At 39.7% G+C, this 14,079-nt stretch overlaps 1 protein-coding gene across 4 annotated transcripts in view; it reads right to left on the reverse strand.

Moving 5' to 3' along the window:
- Positions 1–13,766, reverse strand: part of NCOA3 (nuclear receptor coactivator 3) — a 132,557-nt gene extending 118,791 nt beyond the window's left edge. For 2 of the 4 annotated variants that reach the window (XM_026503683.4, XM_044385881.3), the window contains exon 1: positions 13,463–13,620. The gene's annotated coding sequence lies outside the window, so the exon portion shown is untranslated. Of the gene's footprint in view, positions 1–13,462 lie in introns of all 4 variants that reach the window. The other 2 variants (XM_026503682.4, XM_026503684.4) reach the window with 2 other exon arrangements.
- Between the last annotated feature and the right edge of the window lie 313 nt (positions 13,767–14,079).

Genomic DNA, 14,079 nt, shown 5'->3' on the forward strand with positions numbered 1-14,079 from the left:
CCTGATCTCGGTATTGTCACGTCTGAGCCTTGTGTTGGGTGTAGAGATTACTTAAAAATAAAATCTTTTTTTTTTTAATCTACTGACATATTTAACAACATGGATGAGATGAATCCCAAAATAACTATACAGTAAGTGAAAGAAACCAGCTCCCCTCAAAAAAAAGTACATAGTACTTTTGGTTTTCAGCTCAGAGGAAGCAAAGATGCAATGGTCTTTAGTCATCCCAAACCCAGGTTCATCCAACACCAGATGCCTCCACCACGCTGCCTGCCTAAGTTCAAACCCAACCAGATCAAAATCATATACCTGAGGTACACCAATAGGCAAGTCAGTGCCGTGTCTGAGCTGGCCCCCAAGATCAGCCCCCTAGGTCTGTCACCAAAAAAAAATTGGTGATGACATCAAGACAACTGGTGGGGGTGCCTGGGTGGCGCAGTCGTTAAGCGTCTGCCTTTGGCTCAAGGCGTGATCCCCGCATTCTGGGATCGATCCCCACATCAGGCTCCTCTGCTGGGAGCCTGTTTCTTCCTCTCCCACTCCCCCTGCTTGTGTTCCCTCTCTCGCTGGCTGTCTCTCTCTCTGTCAAATAATTAAATAAAATCTTAAAAAAAAAAAAAAAAAAAGGCAACTGGTGACTGGAAGGATATGAGGATTACAGTGAAACCGACCATTCAGAACAGAAAGGCCAGACTGAAATGGTACCTTCTGCCTCTGCCCCGATTATCAAAGCCCTCCAGGAACCTCCAAGAGACAGAAAGCAGCAGAAAAACAGTGAGTGGCATTTTCTCTGTTAAGCACAGCAGAAATACTACTATTGATGAGACTGTCAACACTGACAGATGAGGCACAGATCTTTAGCCAGAGAACTCTCTAGAACCATTAAAGAGATCCTTGGGACTGCCCAGTCTTTGGGCTGCAATGTTAATGGCCACCACCCTCATGACATCACAGATAACATCAATAGTGATACAATGGAATGCCCAGCTAGTTAAGAACTACAAAGGAAAATATTTCAATAAAGGATCATTTGACAAGGGGGGGGGTACATGGCAAACAATTCCATTTACATAAAATTCTCAAAAAGATCAACTAATCTTCAGTAACATAAGGCAGATCAGTAACTACGGGAGATGGGGGAGGGATGGATTATAAAGAGATACGAGGATACTTCTACTAGAGTTAATAGGTATTTCCATTATTGTAATTGTGGTGACAGATTCACAGGTAGACCTCCATGTCAAAACTCAAATTGTACACTTTAAATATATGTAATTAACTGAATGTCAATTATACCTCAATAAAGTTGAAAAAATAAAAAAGCAAACTATAGTGATAAAAGGCAGAACAGTGACTGACTGAATACTACAAAACCCAGAAAAGGACTGAATACAAATGGACAAGACTGAACTTTCTGGGGTGATATAAATATTCTGTATCTTGATTACAGTAGTAGTAACACAACAGTTTACATTTGTCAAAACAAATGGCACACTTAAAATGGTTCAATTTTAGCATAAGTAAATTATACCTCAAAAAAGCGTATTTCTACATATTAAAAAAAACACATCCAAATGTTATATAGGTACATTTTAAACACCTTTAAACACATTAAACAGAATATATATAATCACAACACACCATAGTTTACCACCTCATTAATCTATGCTACCAGTTTAACATCCTGACTTTTTTCTTTTTAAGATTTTATTTGTAAGTAATCTCTACACCCAATGTGGAGCTCAAACTCACAACCCCAAGATCAAGAGTCGCACGCTCTTCCAACTGAGCCAGCCAGGCGCCCCTTATATTTTTAAAATTTTTACCTTTGACTTTTTTTATGTTACAAAGAAAAAAAAATCATAAAAGCACTAGAAGAAACACATGACATAAGGGAAACAAGCACTTACACACACTGCTGGTGGATTCATAAATTGATACAACCTCTACAACTGGGAGCTAGTTGCAATTACCTATAAAACTTAAATTCATACTCTTTAATACTCTAGCACTCTACTTCCAGAAATTTTTATATGCTCAATAAAACATGGGAGCAAAGAAATATGTATGAGGATATTCACTTACAGCTTTGTAGTAATATGAAACTGGATACATTATGATATATCCACACAGTGGAATACTGTATAACCATTAGAAAGAATTTAGTAGTTGTAAATATAGATATGAAACCTTCCCTAAGATCATTTAAAAACATACACAATCCAGAACAGGGTTCCTGAGTGCCAATTACATAACTGAGTTTGTTTTATGAAAGTTTATCTGCCTATACTTATGCATTTTTCTGAATGTATGCTACACTTTAATATAAAATTGACCCAAAAATGTAGGAGAAATTCACTAAACTTAAAAGCTTTTAAGCATGTGCATTTATATGCCTTGAGTTAACAACTCTACAGTTAACAATAACAGACAGAATAGGGAGGTGGCTAGGAGACAACTGAGGAAGGATATCTTACTTTCCACTGTATTCTCTTTGGTACCTTTTGAATTTGTCCCATGTGCAACTGTTATATATATCAAAAAATATTTTTGAACTGAGACCATTTGCAACCATATCTCTGTATGAGTGGGGATTTTCATAATACAGAAATAAACTAGAGGCAGAGATGGATTTAGATCCATAATAGTTCTTCATAACCCAATTTCAAATTTTTATATTCACCACAGCAATCTCATTTTCACTGCCTTTATAACCAGCAAACAGTTTAAATTTCAACTTAGAAAATAAATTTTAATAAAATCACATTTTCTATTTTGAATAGGGTTTTGTAGACGACTTCATCTGAAGGAAAAAAAGGGCTCTACAGTACAAAAGATGGTTAAATGAGATGATGTACATTAAACACCCAACACTGTCCTAGCATATAGGCTTGGATAAATGGTAGCTTTTATCTTTTATATCTAAGAATATGAATCAGAACACAGAAAAGAGAATTTTACTAGGGTAGGAGGGGGGAAGACAGAACAAGGGAAATTTAACAGCAACTAGAGTATAAAATACATAGACTTAAGGGGATAATGCTGGAAATGCAGATTAGAGTCAGATTATGAAAGGCTTTGGGAACTCCAGGGGAAGCAGTTTAGTTTCATATTCTTAGACAATGAACAATAGATTTCATGCCTTCAAGCAGTCAAGCAAGAAGAAAGGATAAGTTTTTAAAAGATAAATAAGAGGGGAGGCTGGCTGGCTCAGTTGGTAGAGCAAGCAACTCTTGATCTTGGGGGTCATGAGTTCGAGACCCACATTGTGCACACAGACTACTTAAAAAGAAAAAGAAAGAAAAAACAAAGGAGAAATGAGGCTCTCTCATAAACAACAGGTGAAAGTGTAAGTTTAGTATAACCTCTTTGGAGGCAACTAGGAAAGAACCATTGAAGTTTTAAGGGTATACTTCCTTTGATTCAGAAATTTCACCTCCAGGATGTCTATACTGAGATATACTCAAGCCTACACACAGATCTACATATAGTTCACTGCAGTATCAATCAAAATAGTAAAAGACTGGAAATAGCAAAGCAGAACTGGTTAAAATAAGTTATACAAAATCCATTCGTACAATGGAATATTATACAGCCTTTTAAAAATGTGAGATATAGAAGGCTAAGTTCTTTTGTTAAATGAAAATAGTGGAAGCCTCATTTTAATTAGAAATAAAGAGGGAGGGGCGCCTGGGTGGCTCAGTCGTTGAGCATCTGCCTTCGGCTCAGGGTGTGATCCCAGCGTTCTGGGATCAAGTCCCACATCAGGCTCCTCTGCTGGGAGCCTGCTTCTTCCTCTCCCACTCCCCCTGCTTGTGTTCCCTCTCTCAATGGCTGTCTCCCTGTCAAATAAATAAATAAATCGAAAGAAAGAAAAGAAAAGAGAAAAGAGGGAGAAGGAGAGACTAGGAAAAAATACTGAAGAGAGAAAGAAAGAAAGAAAGAAAGAAAGAAAGAAAGAAAGAAAGAAAGAAAGAAAGAAAGAAAGAAAGAGAGAGAGAGAGAGACACTAGGAAAAAATACTGAAGAGAGACATCTGCAGCTATATGTACAGAATATCCTCTAACTTCAGTAGCCTTTGGGAAGGGTGGTAGCTATAAAGACCAAAGACCTGGGGAACCAGGATCCTTACTTTTTCAAGGTATACCTTTTCTTTTCTTTTTTTTTTTTTTATTTATTCGACAGAGATAGAGACAGCCAGTGAGAGAGGGAACACAAGCAGGGGGAGTGGGAGAGGAAGAAGCAGGCTCATAGCGGAGGAGCCTGATGTGGGGCTCGATCCCAGAAGGCCGGGATCAAGCCCTGAGCCGAAGGCAGACGCCTAACCGCTGTGCCACCCAGGCGCCCCTCAAGGTATACCTTTTCGTACTGCTTCAACTCTACCATGTTTATGCCTCCTTTTCAATTAAAAAAAAAAAATGTTTTCTTCTTTTAACTAAGCACCACAGAATAAAATATGTGGGAGAGATCAGAAGCAGCAATTAATTCCCTTTAGATCTAACCCATCTCCTCCATGAAGTTTTCCCTAACAATTCCAGTTGAAAAAAAATCTTCTTCCTCTGAACTTCTGAACCACTTGTTTATGTTGCTGCAACTATATTTTTTCAATTATACTTATTTCTCAACTAGATTATAAGCTCCTAGATCAGAAAGGGATTTTAATGCCTACAGCGCTTAGCACAATTCTTTGGAGAACACTGGTACTGAATAAAAACATTTGAACAATTTACAGAACTGTCCAGTCCTAGGGCTGGAAAATCTGGGAAAAATGAAATGTATTCTAAGACCCAGACATGATTTATCTGGGACAACTCTATGAGGGAGACACAGGTTCCAAACAAATCCTTAGGACTCTAATTTTATCTCAATATCCAGACAGTAAAGTGGCCTTGAGAGTTAGAACTCTAGAAACTTTCATATCCAAACACCAAGCATTTGGGGGGACTTAAAATGAATAGGATTGAAAAAATAACAGAGAATTTCAAAAGCTTAATAAAAGGAATAGTCTCCACCTGAAAAAACTAGACAATTTGACTGAATCTGCCCCACGCATCAATAAATACTGACTCCTACGCATGTGAGGAGACAATAAAGATTCATATTAGAAAATAAGAACTATATTTTCCGTTGTGGTGGTCTGGGAAATTTACTTAAATGAGACAGGATGTGAACTGGACCTTAAAGACTAGGCCTAGATAGCCACGGTGAATAGGCAGAAAGAAGCAGCACAACTGAAATAAGGGGCAAGAAAAATGGGAAAGATTGATTTTAAAAAGACTATGATAAGAACTGAATATCAGGTTAAGGATTTTGGATTGTACTGCGCAGATTTTTAAGCAAAAACTGTAATCAAAATGATGTTTAATAAGTACAGAGAGGACTTAGGGAAAGAACAGAGACTACTTTGAAAGCTGTTACACAGGAGCGCCTGGGTGGCTCAGTCGTTAAGCGTCTGCCTTCGGAGTGTGATCCCGGCGTTCTGGGATGGAGCCCCACAGTCAGGCTCCTCCCCTGAGAGCCTGCTTCTTCCTCTCCCACTCCCCCTGCTTGTGCTCCCTCTCTTCCTGGCTGTCTCTGTCAATTAAATAAATAAAATCTTAAAAAAAAAAAAAAAAAAGGAAGAAAGAAAGCTGTTACATAATCTAGAAATAAAGGGCCTGAACTAGTTTTAGAAATTGTAATGAAAATATATTTAAGAGAAATGTATCAATAGGACTCTGCAGAAACAAAACCAGTTTATTCAAATCCACTCACTCAACATCTATTATTTAAATGACCAAGTCTTAAATGCCTTACCTCTGAGCTCTTACTAATGATTGATTCCTCACCAACAGAAACTACTCTCTCCATATTAAAATCTTACTCATTCTTCAAAGTCCTGCATCCTGATCATCTGGTCAGAAGTCGTCCCTCTCCTCCTCTGAACTTCTCCTTGATCTTTATATGCAAAACAGATTGCCTTGTAGTGAAGTGATGTGAGTAACTGATTGATTGTGTGCACCTGGAGGTCAAAACCTTTTTAAATCTCACAGTGCTTTAAACACGACAAGCTTAATCAACCCTGGTTAAGTGTACGTGTGTACGGGGGAGTGGGCAACTGCCAAACAGTAGCAAATTAAAGATGATTAAAGCTTAAGGCGAAAAGAACAGTGGTAGGAAAAAATCAGTTTAAAAAGTAACATGTGGGAGGTATTTTGTACTTTGAGGAAAGAAAAAGAAAACTGGAGATTATTGGGGAAGTTCACAATTCCAGGTTCACCTAACTTGGGATCCATTCACCTAAGGCTTCCACCACTCTAGATGTGGTTGTGCACTTTGAAAGTAGCTTCCTGAATTCATTTTCTTGATTCCTGATGAAATCATTCTTAATACTTAGTAATAGTTTTGTCTTATTACATGAAGAAGATACTGCTGGCCCTCCAATGGATGTAACATGTGCGTAGTTATTCTTCTCATTGGCAAAGTTAGATTTTCCAAGATGCAGCCAAACACTTGCTCTGACAGCAATGGGGCCAAACATCTTGGCTAGGATGAAAATCTTATAAAAACACAACCACCACCAGACAGGTAAAGAGGAAAGAGATGAACCTGGATGGAGCAGAAGGTGTTTAGACTAAAGACACAATTTGGTGAAGGGAATACTGAGTAATCCTTAAAACATTTTCAAATAAAGTTGCTAAATTTCAATCTGGAAACAAAATTAAGCCAATACAGCTACTCTACAGAGTGACTTAAATTCAATAATCCATTTCACTGATGACAGCTTTACTAAGAGTAAAGAAAAATATGACTTCATTTTCTTACAACAAAAGGAGGGGACTAAAAATTCTCGCCCCCTCCCGCTTACACAGGCACATGTGTGCAAGCTCACGCTTTGCAGCTTATAGCATATACTAACTAGAGTGAAGTCAAGAGCTCAAAGTCATCCTACTCCAAACTGATGAGTCAGCACTGAAAGGTTACCATTATCTGGTATAGAGTTTAATCCATTTAATGTTTGACCAACAAAATTTAAATATGAGGACATTCTACATATTCATATAATGCTTTAAGTTTATAAAATTTTGCAATAAACCGGGGATGTACTGTATGGTGACTAACATAATAAAAAAACATTAAAAAAAAATTGGGGGCGCCTGGGTGGCACAGTCGTTGAGCGTCTGCCTTCAGCTCAGGGCGTGATCCCGGCATTCTGGGATCGAGCCCCACATCAGGCTTCTCCGCTGGGAGCCTGCTTCTTCCTCTCCCACTCCCCCTGCTTGTGTTCCCTCTCTCGCTGGCTGTCTCTCTCTGTCAAAAATCTTAAAAAAAAAAAAAAAAAAAAAATTTTTCCAATATAATGAACCTTGGAAGACAACATACTCCACCCTCTTTGTTTTATAAATTTTAAGACAGACCTAGAGACTGCAGGAAGCTTACAGTACTAGCTTACAAATTATTCTCAACTCTTCACAGGTAAGTATTTTTAAAGTAACAAGCTAACAAATGATACTGATTAGGTAACAAAAGGGGAAAATATTCAAAGGTTTCCACGTGTAAAACTTTTTTTTATATAAGTTTGTTTATTTTTAGTGATCTCTACACCCAATGTAGGGCTCGAACTCATGGCCTGGAGATCAAGAGTCGCATGCTCTTCCAAATAAGCCAGCCAGGCCCCTGAGATTTTTTTTTTTTTTTAATTATTAAAGTTGTTTTAAAACTGAGACTATGATCATGCTGCTCTTTCCACCAGTAACAATTAACTCTCATTTATAAAAATGTCAGTTTAGGACATTTAGATTATGATAAACAAACACTTCCTCTCAAAGCAAAAATAATTTGGTTTTAGATTTCACTTAAACAAGAACAGCAAAGAATATTTATTCTAAAAGTCCCCCCCTTTTTTTTTCTTGTTAAAACTCTTTCTTCCCCTCCCCACGCCTTCTCCTCTTTTGTGTTCAAGTTCTCAAATGCATAAGATGGAGGAACAATACCACAATGCAACTGCAGGCTTCCTGCCTACTAGCCAGTCATTTTTCTTGACTCAAGAACTTTCAAAACACTGCTTGGGTTGCTTTGAAAGTCCGTCTTTCAGATTTTCCCTCCTTCATGGAACATCTATTTAAAAGAATGACTTCAAAAATGTCTTGCTACACCCGATCACAACTCTCTAAGCAAACTAAAAATGCTAGCCTTAAATATGAAGATGGGATGTAAATGCCTTAAATTCGCCGAACACCAAAGTACAGGACAGAGAAACAAGTGTATTTCTGACCAAGCATAATAGTATTTTTCTCACACGTATATTAATCCTGTTTCTGAAAAATTCCATATTAATGACAATACTACCATCACTTTTTTTAACACCATATAGATCTCTGTCTCTAAATACACTAGATCAATGGAAAAGGGTTACCTTAATTATTACTGACAAAGTTCATACCACAATGAAGTATATACATTTATTTTAAAAAGTTACCAAGGGCAGTAAAAATTTCCAGCAGCAGTCACCTGGAAACCTGGGGAATTTCCCATTTCCTCTGACCACACTTTGATGGTGGCAGGAGTACTTACAAATTTATTCGCTTGTTGAGATACACCAATGGTGCTACTCTAGACGGAGACATGGGGCGTGCGGAGGGGAGTTAATTATATACCCAGTTCAACATGAGTTCTTTCCTTTTTTTAAAGGCAAAAGCATTAAAAATGAATGTCAAACACATTGGTTCATGAGTAACAACTTGTCAAATTGTTACAACAAATAAAAATTTTTCCAACACCTCTAACAAAAACAAAAAGACTAATCTATTTCAAACAATATTCAAAAAAGCTCAATCCCAGTACAACAAAATAATTTAGCTAGTCCCCTGGAGTTTGTTATAATGGGATTTAACCTGTACACTCAACATTCAATTAACCATGAGGCTTATCCTAATTGAGGATTATGCTGACTTCTACAGTCTTTTCCCATCTATCCATCTACCACTCCTACTCAGCTGCCATAGCTACCAAAAGCAAAGCCCCAGGGAGCAGTAGATTATCCATTACTATGTAGTACCCATGCCAATATTCCCTTTTCATCCTTACATGGATGATAAAGAGTTAAATTTAGTAATCTAATCAGCCAAGTTTCCAAAAAGTGAAACTTCAGAACCCTCACTCATAACCTCTAACCAAAGAAATTAAACATTTCAGAAGAATACCTTCATAGGTGACCAGCAGAGAAGTTAAACTCAAAAAAAAAAAGTCACACACTTTCCTAGAACATATCGATAAAAAAATATTAACAGAAAAGAAAAAAACAGACCACAGACACTCCTAATGAAAAAATAGTAAAAAGACTAACAGAAGAGACTAGTCCATTTGCTCTTAAAATATTCTTTGAAATCTGTAAAACCCGTTTGCCAGACAGATCAGACTTCTTTCCTTTGCCTCTAGGCCACAAAATTTACTACAGTTAAATAAACCTTTATTACTGCCCCCCCCCGCCCCCAAATTGACCTAGGCCGGCAGAACCTATCAAACTGAGTTAATGCTGACAAAGTTGGGAACTGGCAGTATGTAGTCTAAGATTATCCAGTTTGTGGATAAATCAGCCTCCTAGACAACACAGGTCTTCCTTTCAACTCCTGCTGTGTATCTTCTGGCCATTTTCCTGTTCATTTAACAACTCTCCACCAGAAGGTAGGAAAGGGAAAGGCGATTAAATTCAAGTCAATTCCATCATTTGTTAGGAGCTGAAAATAAGGTTAGACTCTGGATAAACTGCACCCTTAACCCAAAACAATCTCCCAGAAACCCTATCAGAAATTCAATGGGCTAAATGAATTTACCTAGCAAACACTAACAAAATTAAAGAATAAGCCTCATTACAATAGAGCCCCTCCTCCACTTTAACTGAGAAATGTTCATTTTGTAATCCCCTCCCCCACCGCCAAAAAGCACTCAATAAAATGGAAGAAAATGCCTACATTTTACTGCAGTACTCAATCTCAATGCTATCCCTGAGGATCTAGACTAACATACAGTCACCTATTTCTTTAATTTGTTGAACTATGAGAAAGAAGAAAAGTTAACACACATTTCCGATACTAATTTTCTGCTCTCAGAGCTTTAACCACTCAATAATGGGAAGGATAAAAAAAAAACTAAAAAAAAAAAAAAAAAAAGAATATTCTACACTACAGAATATATAGTAAGTTCAAACCAAACTGGGACAGGTCCTCTCTGGTTTAACCTATAAGAAACTACATGAGAAACTTGTCAACATGATCAACAACTCGTTTTTCTAGTCCTAGGTAGCATTAGAGTAACAACTGCATTAAATTGTGGTTGCTTTCCAGTGTAGACAGCCACTGGAGGCTATACTCATTCTAAACTTGCAACAAATCAAGTTTTCAAAAGTAGTCTGCATCCTCAGGCCAAGGCCTGAAATTATATAGTCCAAAAAAATGCAAAAAGAAACCCTTAAGCCATTTATTTTAACACCAATTTGGCACAGGACAATAGTAGTTTGGTTTTTTTATCTTACCCTACTGTCCAAACTAAAATATTTTTAAATTATTCTTTTAAAAAGCTTCTCAAAAACATAGTGGTCTTTAAAAGAAACTATTCTAGAATCATACAGTTAATACACAAAAGACTACATTTAAAAAAAAAAAAAAAGCTTATCTTTAATATGTCCCTGACACAGTAAGGAAGTTTATTTCAAAAGACCCATCAAGAAGGCTTTAGTAAGTAACCATTTCAAAAACTATTATTTCGCATCTCCTAGAAAAAAGATCCAGGGTCCAGCAGTACACTGACTCCTTACTGAATGAATTCTAATTTATTTGTCAGCAGGGGGCAGGGAGGGGGGGTTACTGAGATAATTCTTATAAAGGGATAATATATCCCTGATATAAGAAATCTTTTAATTTTTTTAAAGATTTTATTTATTTATTTGACAGAGGGAGAGCACAAGCAGGGGTAGTGGTAGCCAGAGCAAGAGGGAGAAGCAGACTCCCCAGGAGCCTGAGGCAGGGCTCGAGCCCAGGACCCTGGGATCATGACCTGAGCCTGAGCCGAAGGCAGACGCTTAACAGACTGAGCCACCCAGGTGCCCCAAGAAGTAACTCTTATGGGGGGGGAGGGATGCACACTATACTCAATTTCAAAATATAGTGAAGTTATTTAATACAATCCCTAATATCATTGAATTTTTTTAATGAATTGTTAGTGTTGGCGAATTTAAAAGCACCATTCTAAAACTTACAAAAATGAAATCCTATTAATTATGCTGAGGCTGTTTCGCATTTTTGAAGCCTCTGTAGGTAAGGAATATTTTATGATAAAAATATTTCCTACAACTGCTCTAGAAACATTACAGCTTCCCACTTATTCCACAACCCTCATGTCCAAAATGCAGTTCTATATGCTAGAAGCTGGCATTTACCTTTTTTTAATACTGACTGGACAATTGAGGCACTTCTATCAATACATAAAATACCACTATAATTTAGGATCACTGGCAACCTAGATTACTGCTCATTTAAATGCAGAACCTGAAGCAACCTCCAGTGACAGGAGCTATAGTGTTCAATATCATTTTACATGTTACAAACAGAGGCTTCACCTTACATACAAACAATGAACCCTGGCAGCGTTCTTCATCCTAAAGCCCCACAGACTGCTACTTCTTTAAGAGTGTTAGTATATAAGGCAACATAAGCAGCAACTTCAAAAGCCTTTTCTTAATAGCTATCAACATTTGTTCAAGACAGTGGAAAGAAAATATTCCCACCACATTTTCCCTTTCTTCTGTTCATTTTATTTTCCTCCTTTTGGTACCCAAAAAGGTTATGTTTCAAATAAAAATCTTAAGATAATTATTCCAAAGACCAAAGATACTCTAGAAACCAGTAATAATCACTGCCTCCAAGGAGCCGGAATTGGAGGGTTTACAGGACTCATTTTTCAATGTTTGTGTACCTTACCAGTTGGGTATTTTATCTGGTATAACCTATTCTAAATAGAGCAATAATTTGAATTTTTTTCAAGAACAAACATTTCATGAACTTCCAGATTTCCGTTTAACATTTTAGTTTATGCAGCATTCACAAAACCAATGTTTGGGGTTTGTTTTTTGTGTGCTTTTTTTGGCGGGGTTTTTTGTTGTTTTGGGGAGGGGGGCTTTTGGGGGGGGTGGGTTTTTTCCATCATCCTCTATACAACCTGCTGCAACACACACCGAAGCTTTCTTGAAGCCAGGGACCAGTTAGGTGGATTCAAGGCCAGGCATTGAAATCAAGGAGCAGCAATCTCACTCAATACTACTACCACTCACTCATCTCATTCAAATCCATTTAAACCCACTGCAGCAAGACAGCTGGTACTCGCCTTCCTGTTTCTTTACGGTACAGGCTTAATAACAAAAACAGGTTGGCTTTGAAGCGCTGCTCAAAAACTGCAAACAAGGAAGTCTTCACATTCGGGAGGGGAAAAAAAAAAGTTTCGACTTCGGGAGAATTTCATACCTTTCGTGTCATTCCATTTTGGAATCCCGAACTCCTCCTGCTTAGTGAGATTTTGAAACGATGCTTTCTCCCTCTCGCAACTGCTCTTTTGGTTAACTTTTCCACCCTAAGTGCCCTCAAACTAGAAGCAACTAAGCCTTCCAACGACTCGTGGCTTTTTGGTTTGGGTTTTTTTTTTTTTTTAAAGCATGTGCAAGACAACTTTAATGATTACAACTGAATCAATGTATGTAAGATTAGAGATGGGGACGGGAAAAATAGTACTAATAAAGACAGCCAAACCCCAAATTTGATCCACCAACTTCCCACTTGCCATTTCCCAACCTTCACACCAGAGGTAGCAAAATGCCTTTTCACTGAGAAAACTGCGGAGAACCTACCCGTGCCCAAAATGAAATTCCGCAGATAATTCGAGTTAAAACATTAAAAATGCCCAAGTGAAGGAGGAAACACAGCAACAAAATGCAACCCGATTCTGAGTGAGACTTGGAGGCTGGCGTGGGGGTCGGTGGGGTCTGCGCGGCTTCCCCCGCCCCCTAATTCTTCAGAATAACTGCGAAGGAGCCGAGGCAGCGGGAGGAGGGGGACGCGGGGAGCGTTCTAAAGCAGCCCTAAGGGCTGGGAGAAGATAAAACTTTAGGGACAGGAGGGAAAAGCGGGCCCCCGCGATCCCCCCCAAACTCGTCGGGGTGACCCCTCCGCGCGGGGACCCCCTTGTACCCCTAAGCCGGCTGCCGCCCCACCTCGACTCCCCTTCCTCCGGCCGCGGGCCGCCCCAGGCGGCGGAGAAGCAGCGCGGCCCCGATACCCCGAAACTATCTGAGCGCGCCCCCCTCTCGGCGCGCCCCTCAGCGCCTCCGCGGAGCCGCCAGCCGCCGGCTCGCGGCAGCCCCCGGACTCGCCCTCTTTCCCTCCGCCTCGCACTCCACCCCCTCGCCCGCCGCCGCTCCTCCTTTATCTCCACTCACCGCCCGCCGCCATTTTCCTCGCAGCTCAGCTTTAAATCGGAAACTCGCCGCTCAGCCCGCAGCCGCCGCCACTACCGCCGCCACCGACTCAGCCGCCGCGGCCGCCGCCGTCGCTGTGGAGGGGGGCTAAGGCGGCAGCGGCTGGAGCCGCGGCGCGGGGGCCTCCGGGATATGTAGTCCTGAGGCCACGCCCAGCACTACCGGTCCCAGGGGGCCTTGCGCGGCCTGGGCGCTAGGTGCCCCCGCCCGGCCCAGCTCCCTCGGCTGGAGGGCGTGGCGGTGTGGACCCTTTGGCCGCTCTCCCTTGCTCACTGCCTGGGAGCTGCGGCGGGGTCCAGAGGACTAGAAAGCAGCCCTAACCCTGCCCTTAATCTTGTCACACTTGCCTTCGTCCAGTAATATCTAACATTTACTGAGCGTTTATTGTGTGCCAAGTACTGATCCTAAAAACAAGCATCCCTTTGGGATCACTGTTATCCTCATTGTTCAGATGAGCAAACTGAGACACAAGGTCAGAAGCCACTAGGTTATTCATTAGATGCTAAAGCCACTGGGCAAAAGGTTGTTTGGCAATAGTATATTCACTAGATATTCAGTCCCTAAGTATCATCCCACGG

The sequence above is a fragment of the Ursus arctos genome, unplaced genomic scaffold (assembly GCF_023065955.2).
Source record: "Ursus arctos isolate Adak ecotype North America unplaced genomic scaffold, UrsArc2.0 scaffold_16, whole genome shotgun sequence".
Taxonomy (NCBI): domain Eukaryota; kingdom Metazoa; phylum Chordata; class Mammalia; order Carnivora; family Ursidae; genus Ursus; species Ursus arctos.